Source organism: Oryx dammah, unplaced genomic scaffold (assembly GCF_014754425.2).
Source record: "Oryx dammah isolate SB20612 unplaced genomic scaffold, SCBI_Odam_1.1 HiC_scaffold_25, whole genome shotgun sequence".
In the NCBI taxonomy this organism is placed as follows: Eukaryota; Metazoa; Chordata; class Mammalia; order Artiodactyla; family Bovidae; genus Oryx; species Oryx dammah.
The window spans coordinates 92,467,009-92,476,199 of record NW_024070209.1 but is presented as its reverse complement, the minus strand read 5'-3'; the positions used below and the strand labels follow the sequence as shown (position 1 = coordinate 92,476,199).

Genomic DNA, 9,191 nt, shown 5'->3' with positions numbered 1-9,191 from the left:
TGCCACTACTGAAAAGTTGATTTTATATATAGAGAAAAATCAAACCACCTTATCTGAAATAATAAATTCCCCACCTTATTTCTGTCTATCTCTATACCCTTATGTGGCTTTATTTCTCTTTATAAAATGCAGAACTAGCTGATGACAGATAGATAGATCCATAGACAGATAGAAAGATAAATGGATATGCAGACAGATAGATCTTCCATTAAAATGCCAGGCCCACAAACAAGTCTGACTATGTCACGTTCACAATTGTTTCCCCACTCCCAGAATATTTTTGCAGAATACGTCCTCAGTAATCAGTTGTTTCTAGATTTAAGGAGGGAGGGGGTTCAGGATGGGGAACACGTGTATACCTGTGGCGGATTCATGTTGATGTATGGCGAAAGCAATACAATATTGTGAAGTAATTAACCTCCAATTAAAATAAATAAATTTATATTTAAAAAAAGTAAACTAATGAAGGTTCAACTATGCTCTTCCTCAAAAGTTCTTGCTATCAACACAAGAAGCATGAGAAGTCTTAGAGTTGAGAAGGAAGGGCAAGTTCAAGGACCACAAAAGTGACAAGTTGCCTCTGTGGCAGCTAATCACAACCCTATAGGTAGAAAATGAAGGTAGAAAGAAGCACAGGCTTGTTGGCTTGTTGATGCTTTCAGTCATGGAGATATGTATTACATTGTAGGAATCTTCTCTGTTTTAGTTGGCTCCATGATCATGGAAAGACTCAACCAAACCAGCAGTGTCTCTGAGTTCATATTCCTGGGACTCTCTTCCTAGCCTTAGGACCAGAAGCCACTCTTCATTCTCTTCCTCACCATGTACCTGGTCACTGTAACAGGGAGCCTGCTCACCATCCTGGCCATCAGCTCTGACCCCCAACTTTATATCCCCATGTATTTTTTCTTGAGTGTCCTGTCTTTCACTAACATTTGCTTCACAACAAGCATTGTCCCCAAGATGGTAGTTGATTTCCGATCAGAGAAGAAAACCGTATCCTATGCTGAATGTCTGACCCAGATGTATTTTATATATGCCTTTGGTGACATTCAGTTCAGTTCAATCGCTCAGTCGTGTCTGACTCTTTGCGACCCCATGAATCCCAGCACGCCAGGCCTCCCTGTCCATCACCAACTCCCGGAGTTCACTCAGACTCACATCCATCGAGTCAGTGATGCCATCCAGCCATCTCATCCTCTGTCATCCCCTTCCCCTCCTGCCCCCAATCCCTCCCAGCATCAGAGTCTTTGCCAATGAGTCAACTCTTTGCATGAGGTGGCCAAATTACTGGAGTTTCAGCTTTAGCATATTCCTTCCAAAGAAATCCCAGGGTTGATCTCCTGCAGAATGGACTGGTTGGATCTCCTTGCAGTCCAAGGGACCCTCAAGAGTCTTCTCCAGCACCATAGTTCAAACACATCAATTCTTTGGCGCTCAGCTTTCTTCACAGGCCAACTCTCACATCCATACATGACCACAGGAAAAACCATAGCCTTGACTAGACGGACCTTATTCGGTAAAGTAATGTCTCTGCTTTTGAATATACTATCTAGGTTGGCCATAACTTTTCTTTCAAGGAGTAAGCGTCTTTTAATTTCATGGCTGCAGTCACCATCTGCAGTGATTTTGGAGCCCAAAAAAATAAAGTCTGACACTGTTTCCACTGTTTCCCCATCTATTTTTCATGAAGTGATGGGACCAGATGCCATGATCTTCGTTTTCTGAATGTTGAGCTTTAAGCCAACTTTTTCACTCTCCTCTTTCACTTTCATCAAGAGGCTTTTTAGCTCCTCTTCACTTTCTGCCATAAGGGTGGTGTCATCTGCATATCTGAGGTTATTGATATTTCTCCCAGCAATCTTGATTCCAGCTGGTGTTTCTTCCAGCCCAGCGTTTCTCATGATGTACTCTGCATAGAAGTTAAATAAGCAGAGTGACAATATACAGCCTTGACGTACTCCTTTCCCTATTTGGAACCAATCTGTTGTTCCATGTCCACTTCTAACTGTTGCTTCCTGACCTGCATACAGATTCCTCAAGAGGCAGGTTAGGTGGTCTAGTATTCCCATCTCTCTCAGAATTTTCCACAGTTTATTGTGATCCACACAGTCAAAGGCTTTGGCATAGTCAACAAAGCAGAAATAGATGTTTTTCTGGAACTCTCTTGCTTTTTCCATGATCCAGCAGATGTTGGCAATTTGATCTCTGGTTCCTCTGCCTTTTCTAAAACCAGCTTGAACATCAGGGAGTTCATGGTTCACACATTGCTGAAGTCTGGCTTGGTTGGCAGCTGTCTTCTGGCAGTCATGGCCTTTGACCCTTATGTGGCCATCTGTGACCCCTTGCACTATGTCACCATCATGAGCCACCACCGCTGTGTCCTGCTGGTGGCCTTCTCCTGCTCATTGCCTCACCACCACTCACTCCTACACATACTTTTGTTGAATCAGCTCAACTTCTGTGACTCCAGTGTTGTCCACCACTTCCTCTGTGACATCAACCCCCTGCTGAAATTGTCCTGCTCCTCCATATTTGTCAATGATCTCACAATAAAGACAGAAGGACTGGTGTTTTGGTGACCCCCTTCTTATGCATTGTTTTCTCGTATGTGTGAATCCTTGTAGCAATTCTCAGGGTCCCCTCAGCTGCAGGGAAATGCAAAGCCTTAACCTGTGGCTCCCACTTTACTGTGGTGATTCTGTTTTATGGAAGCATCTTTTATGTCTATTTACAGCCCTTGTCCAGCTACACTGTTCGGGACCGAGTGGCTACAATAGTCAACGTGGTCCTGTCCTCCATGCTCAACCCTTTCATCTATAGTTTGAGAAACAAAGACATGAAGAGGGGCCTGGGGAAGCTGATGGGCAGGAGGAAATCCTATCCAGAATCTTTCTGGACGTGTTCATAGGTTTTGCTGCTGGTTTCTGATACACGCAACAAACTCTTGTAAGTCAGCAGGTATGACTCACACGTGGCATAGATGTTGAAATGTGCCCACTTGTTTACACATACAACCATCAACCATGGAGACTTTGTGATGATTCAGTATCAGGATCCAGGTCTACCAGAATCTTGACTTCCAGTTTTCATATATCTACATCTCTCTTCCTACCTTCCTCTTCTTCAGGAAACCACATCTTTATTTGCTTTAAGTGCTGTTGAAACCTTTGTCTTTACCCCAAATTTCCTGTGACTGATTTACATCTGTTCAATGACTTTTGATTCCCTTTATATCCTTCTGCTTTTAGTGAAATTTCTGTGATGAACTAATTTGTTGAAAATCATTGCAGTGATTTAGTAAAAAGAAGCAGTTAGACAGAGATTGACAAGATTGAGATCTTATAAAACTGAAACTTCCATCAAGTGAGGAATGTGTCTGTTCCAACAGTTATACATGGATTGTGCCTCTTCCTTCTTCCATATTTTTGACAACAGGATGTTCTGGGCTCTGTAGTGATCAAAAGTTCAACTCTTAGCCCTGCTTAGTTAAGTGACCTATTAGTTCAGCACACAACTGCCCTGATAATCAGGCCAGGGTGCATGAGGCTGAGTTGCCTCTGGCTCTCTAGTCATCTGGTATCTGTGCCTCAAGGCACTGGTCTTGGCCCCTCTCTTAGCTTCAGTTCCCCTTAGAGATTCCCCTATTGCCACCATCATAACCATCCACATCTGTCTGCTTCCCAGGGAAAGAGTTGTATGTACTTAGAATTATTCTCAGCAGCTTTTGAGCAGAGACTTACAACTCATATGTGAACACTGAAGGCAGATATAACTAAGAGCTCCGGTACCATGCAGAGATATATCAGGCTGCTCTGGGAAGCAGAGTCATCTAGGCAAGGACTTTATTCTCTTCATTTTTGTTTCATCTTTTATTCTCCATTATTTACTCTGTGATGTTAGGCTTTATTTCATAACAGTATTTTATCATTTATTAATACTATTCTCCTACCTTCTTCCCAGGGTTATTATTCAGTAGGTCACATGTGGGGCTTGTGAATCTGCACTTTAATAAGCTACTCCTAGAGAAAACTAACCAGGACTTTTTTTTAAATTGTATTTATTTTATTTGTTTATTTTTTGGTGTGCTGGGTCTTCGTTGCTGCATGGGCTTTCTCCAGTTGCTGTGAATAAGACTACTCTTCCTCTGTGCAGGGGCTTCTCACTGTGGTGGCTTCTCTTGTTGCAGAGCATGGACTCTAGGTGCACACAGGTTCAGTAATTGTAGAGCACAGTCTCAGTTGCTCTGCAGCATGTGGAATCTTCTTGGACCAGGACTCAAATCCATGTTCCCTGCTTTGGCATGTGGATTCTCAACCACTGGAACCACCAAGGAAAACTCTAAACTGGTCTTTTTGTGAGAAGCTTCATAACTGAAAATTTCTGATCACTCCTTATGTCCCATTGTTCGAATTTCTTAAACCCATGCCTCTAGTAATACTCTATGAACTGTATAAAGCTACATGTAAAGAGACCCTCGCTGCTTCCAGTATTATTTATGAAAGTAAAAAATTAGAAAAATTAGAAACAACCAGATGTCCATCAATAGGGAATTAGATAAATAATGGTGTCCTTTTTCCATAGAAAGAATATGTAATAGTTACAAATAATGAGATGTATATCTATTACTGACCTGAAAAGCTCTTATGAATACAAAACAAAATGTTTAAGAGAAAGCTTGTTAAGATAAATATATATGAATGTGTATATACACTTGAGTATATATAAGTGGATATGTTTGTGCTACTGTAAGATTATTAATATATGCTACTAATATATTAAGAAAAAAATCATCCTATTAAAAATAGTTAACTCAACATCATAAAATTGTGTATGAGGTATGTTGTTGGATTTAATGTTTGAATATATTGTTTCCTTATTTCTGGATAAAAAGTAAATTAATAACCTGTATTAAATTTTTTAATAAAATATTTAAATCTAGGGAAGAACAATGGACTAAGAACAATGGACTAATAATGTTTGCTTTTTAGTTCATGCATATTTGTATTGTTGGAATTTGTTGAAGGGACATGTATTTTTTGTCTAATTAAAGCATAATCACTACGACAATTGTAACAAAATCTGCTGCTCTTCTGTTCATCTTCATCATTTTTATTTTGTTTAATACATTTTGAATTTATTTTTCTGTATGGTGTTAGAAAGTGTTCTAGTTTCATTCTTTTACAAGTGGTTGACCAGTTTTCCCAGCACCATTTGTTAAAGAGATTGTCTTTTCTCTATTGTATATTCCTGCCTCCTTTGTCAAAGATAAGGTGTCCATGGGTGAGTGGATTTATCTCTAGGCTTCCTATTTTGTTCCATTGATCTATATTTCTGTCTTTGTGCCAGGACCATACTGTCTTGATGACTGTATCTTTGTAGTATTTGTTGCTGTATTTTGCTTAAACAGCAATAATGTCATGCCAGCATAGAAAAGAGGAGATATAAAGGAAGTCAGATCAGTAAAGGGACCCTCCATTCAGTGTCCTGATTCTCATACTGGGAGAAACTAAATAAAGATGAAACACTTGGTGCATGCAGCAATCACAACTCACACAACGTAGAGTTATCAGCATCAACACTTTGGCTTTGGAAGAGAAAATCTTGATCTTCACACTTTTCTTCAAGACTAAGCATGACCATGGACCTATGACTATGTCCCCTGAGTCAGTTTGAGTGAAGTCCAAGAATGTTCATTTCAAACAAGTCTTCAGGTGATGTGACATACTAAGAAACAATACCGTGAGAATCACTAGTCTGCCAGACATCAAGGCTCACTATATACTTATGGTAATTAAGGCTTTGTGGATACTGGTGAAGGGCTAGACAACAAGACAGCTAGCATATGATCGAGAACCCAGAAATACACCCACACGTTGGTATACACTTGACTTATGAAGGAGGCACTGAAGAGCATCTTTTCATGAATGGAGCTAAGAGTGTTGGACATTCACATGGAAAAATAAAACTGGATTTCTACCACACACCATATGCAAAACTTAACCCCTGATGAATTACAAACTTACATGTGAAAGTTCAGTTCAGTTCAGTCGCTCAGTCATGTCCGATTCTTCGCGACCCCATGAATCGCAGCTCGCCAGGCCTCCCTGTCCATCACCATCTCCCGGAGTTCACTCAGACTCACATCCATCGAGTCAGTGATGCCATCCAGCCATCTCATCCTCGGTCGTCCCCTTCTCCTGCCCCCAATCCCTCCCAGCATCAGAGTCTTTTCCAATGAGTCAACTCTTCTCATGAGGTGGCCAACGTACTGGAGTTTCAACTTTAGCATCATTCCTTCCAAAGAAATCCCAGGGTTGATCTCCTCCAGAATGGACTGGTTGGATCTCCCTGCAGTCCAAGGGATCCTCAAGAGTCTTCTGCAACACCATAGTTCAAAAGCATCAATTCTTCAGCACTCAGCCTTCTTCACAGTCCAACTTTCACATCTATATATGACCACAGGAAAAACCATAGCCTTGACTAGACGGACCTTAGTCAGCAAAGTAATGTCTCTGCTTTTGAATATACTATCTAAGTTGGCCATAACTTTTCTTTCAAGGAGTAAGCGTCTTTTAATTTCATGGCTGCAATCACCATCTGCAGTGAAGCTATTAGTTTTGAGAATATAATATAGGAGACTATCTTTGTCTTCTTAAGATAGAAAAATGTTTCTTCAATAAGAAACAGAAAGAAAGCACTAACCGTAAAAGAAAATAGTAAACTGTGTTAAAACCAAAGTACATCATAGAAGAAAAAGACAAATAACAGAATGGTAAATTATATTTGAAATTCACAAAACCAATAAAACACTCAGATTAAGAGTATATAAATATCCCAAGAAATCAGCAAGAAAAGCAGTCAGAGCCAGGAGTTGAGGGGGATGGGCATTCATGAAAAAGAATTGAATAAACATTTCACAAAAGAGAAGGAAATCTAAATGACCAATAATCATGAAAAGATGCTACATTTCATTAATAATCAGAGAAATTTAAATTGAATCACAATGGGAAGCCATTGCACACCAATAGATTACAAAAATTAGAATTCTGAGGATACTATTAAGGGTTTAAAAAATATTTAGAAATATAAAGTTGTGCTCTAGTATGTGAGTGTGTTAGTTGCTCAGTCGTTCCAACTCTTCATGATCCCATGGACTGTAACCCATCAGTCTACTTTGCCCATGAAATTTTCCAGGCAAGAGTACTGGAGTGGGTTGCCACTCCCTTCTCCAGGGGATCTCCCTGACCAGGGATTGAACTTTGGTCTTGTGCACTGCAGGCAGATTCTTTACCATATGATCCACCAGGCAAGTAGAAATATAAATTGGTGCAGTCAATTTGGGAAACAATTTGTTATCATCTTTATAGTATAGATAAAGATACAGTATGGTGACTCGGGTTAACAAGACTGTGTTATATATTTGAAGTTGTTATAACAACAGATTTTAAAAGTTGTCACTACAAAAATCATAACTATGTATGTTAACTATCATTATTGTGGTAATCATTTTGTAATAAAAACATCTATCGAATCACTGTGTTGGACACCTTAAGCAGTGTTATGTGTCCATTATATCTCAATACAGCTGGAAAAAATAAATGATACTTGTCAAGAGGATGAATGAACAGAAAGAAAGACACATGAATAGTAAGTGGAGGAGACAAGACCCAAAGCCAAGACTTTCTATCTCTACATTATTTACTCTTAATATGTAGACTCAAGTTTTAAAACTAAACTCACCACTAAGGAAAAGTACACATGGGTATTGCATGAGGCAGTGGTTTATTTTGAGGGCAGTAGCCAAATCCTATAACTTTGCTATGGATGATGTTCACCAAAATACACCAGATTTTCTTTATAAAATTCAAAAGGAAATTTTCTCTCATATTTTCATGCCAAGAAGCCGTGTTATCCTCATTTAGTAAAGGAAGAACCTGAGGTTTCTATAGGCTAAGTAACTTCTTAAACGTAACTACTAACAGAAAAGGGCAGTATGCTAATAAATATCTCTTTTCCTCCACACTAAAAATCGGGATTTCTTTGGAGGGAATGATGCTGAAGCTGAAACTCCAGTACTTTGGCCACCTCATCCGAAGAGTTGACTCATTGGAAAAGACTCTGATGCTGGGAGGGACTGGGGGCAGGAGGAGAAGGGGACAACAGAGGATGAGATGGCTGGATGGCATCACTGACTCGATGGACGCGAGTCTGAGTGAACTCCGGGAGTTGGTGATAGACAGGGAGGACTGGTGTGCTGCGATTCATGAGGTCGCAAAGAGTCAGACACGACTGAGCAACTGAACTGAACTGAACTGAAACATCAAACACTTCTCTAAGACTAAATTCTGAAAACACATGCATTTTTATCCAGTGCCCATTTGTTACATATGACAATATCCTTTGCATGGCTCTGGGTTTTAAACATATATTCACATTAACTGCATACCACATGGAAAAATGTCTAGTCCACATGCCAACCCAGATACTGGAAAGCACAGACATTGAAAGCACAGAGATCTACCAGTGCTTTCCCCAAAAGCGTTCACCTTCCAATATATTAACCTATGACCTGCCAGGATCTAGAATACACCTTGGTCCACATTGAATCTCCTAAAATAAAAATATTCATCCCCATGAGTATTGTCCATATAAAACATAGTTGGGGAAGCTGAAGAATGTCCATGAGATAGTGCACTAAGATTCAGAACATCTGACATTAGTCCCAACATCTGAACAGGAAATCTCAAGGGTCCCCTGTCCCCTTGGAGTCAGCAGTGCCGGCTGTGATTACCATTCTGCTTTCTCTGCCTACAGGGATCCCAGGACAAACTCTCCAGAGAGGTCAGCACACCTCAACTCCCTCAGCCTAACAAGCACCTCAGAGGCCAGCTGAGCAGATCTGAAATTCTTGAGAAGCTGGCTGGGCTTCCACAGTCAGGAGAGTCCTCCCACTTGAGTCAGAGCATCTCTGCCTTCTGAGATCTGGAGCTGGCAGAAGCAGCAGTGAACCACGGACCAGGTGTTAGGAAAGAAGTGGGAGCTGAGGTTAGGGAAGGGAAACGTGTTATCCCTTTGGAGTAGTATATCAGCTCCTCCTCCATCCCTGCTTCTCTCCTTGTAGATCTGTCCAGAAGCTCAAGGGAGACACATGCAGAAGCTGAACTTTGGCTGAGAAGCAGACTTGACCT

At 40.5% G+C, this 9,191-nt stretch overlaps 1 pseudogene; it reads left to right on the top strand.

Moving 5' to 3' along the window:
- The first annotated feature begins 822 nt into the window (after window positions 1-822).
- Window positions 823-2,911, top strand: LOC120852296 (annotated as a pseudogene).
- The last annotated feature ends 6,280 nt before the right edge of the window (window positions 2,912-9,191 follow it).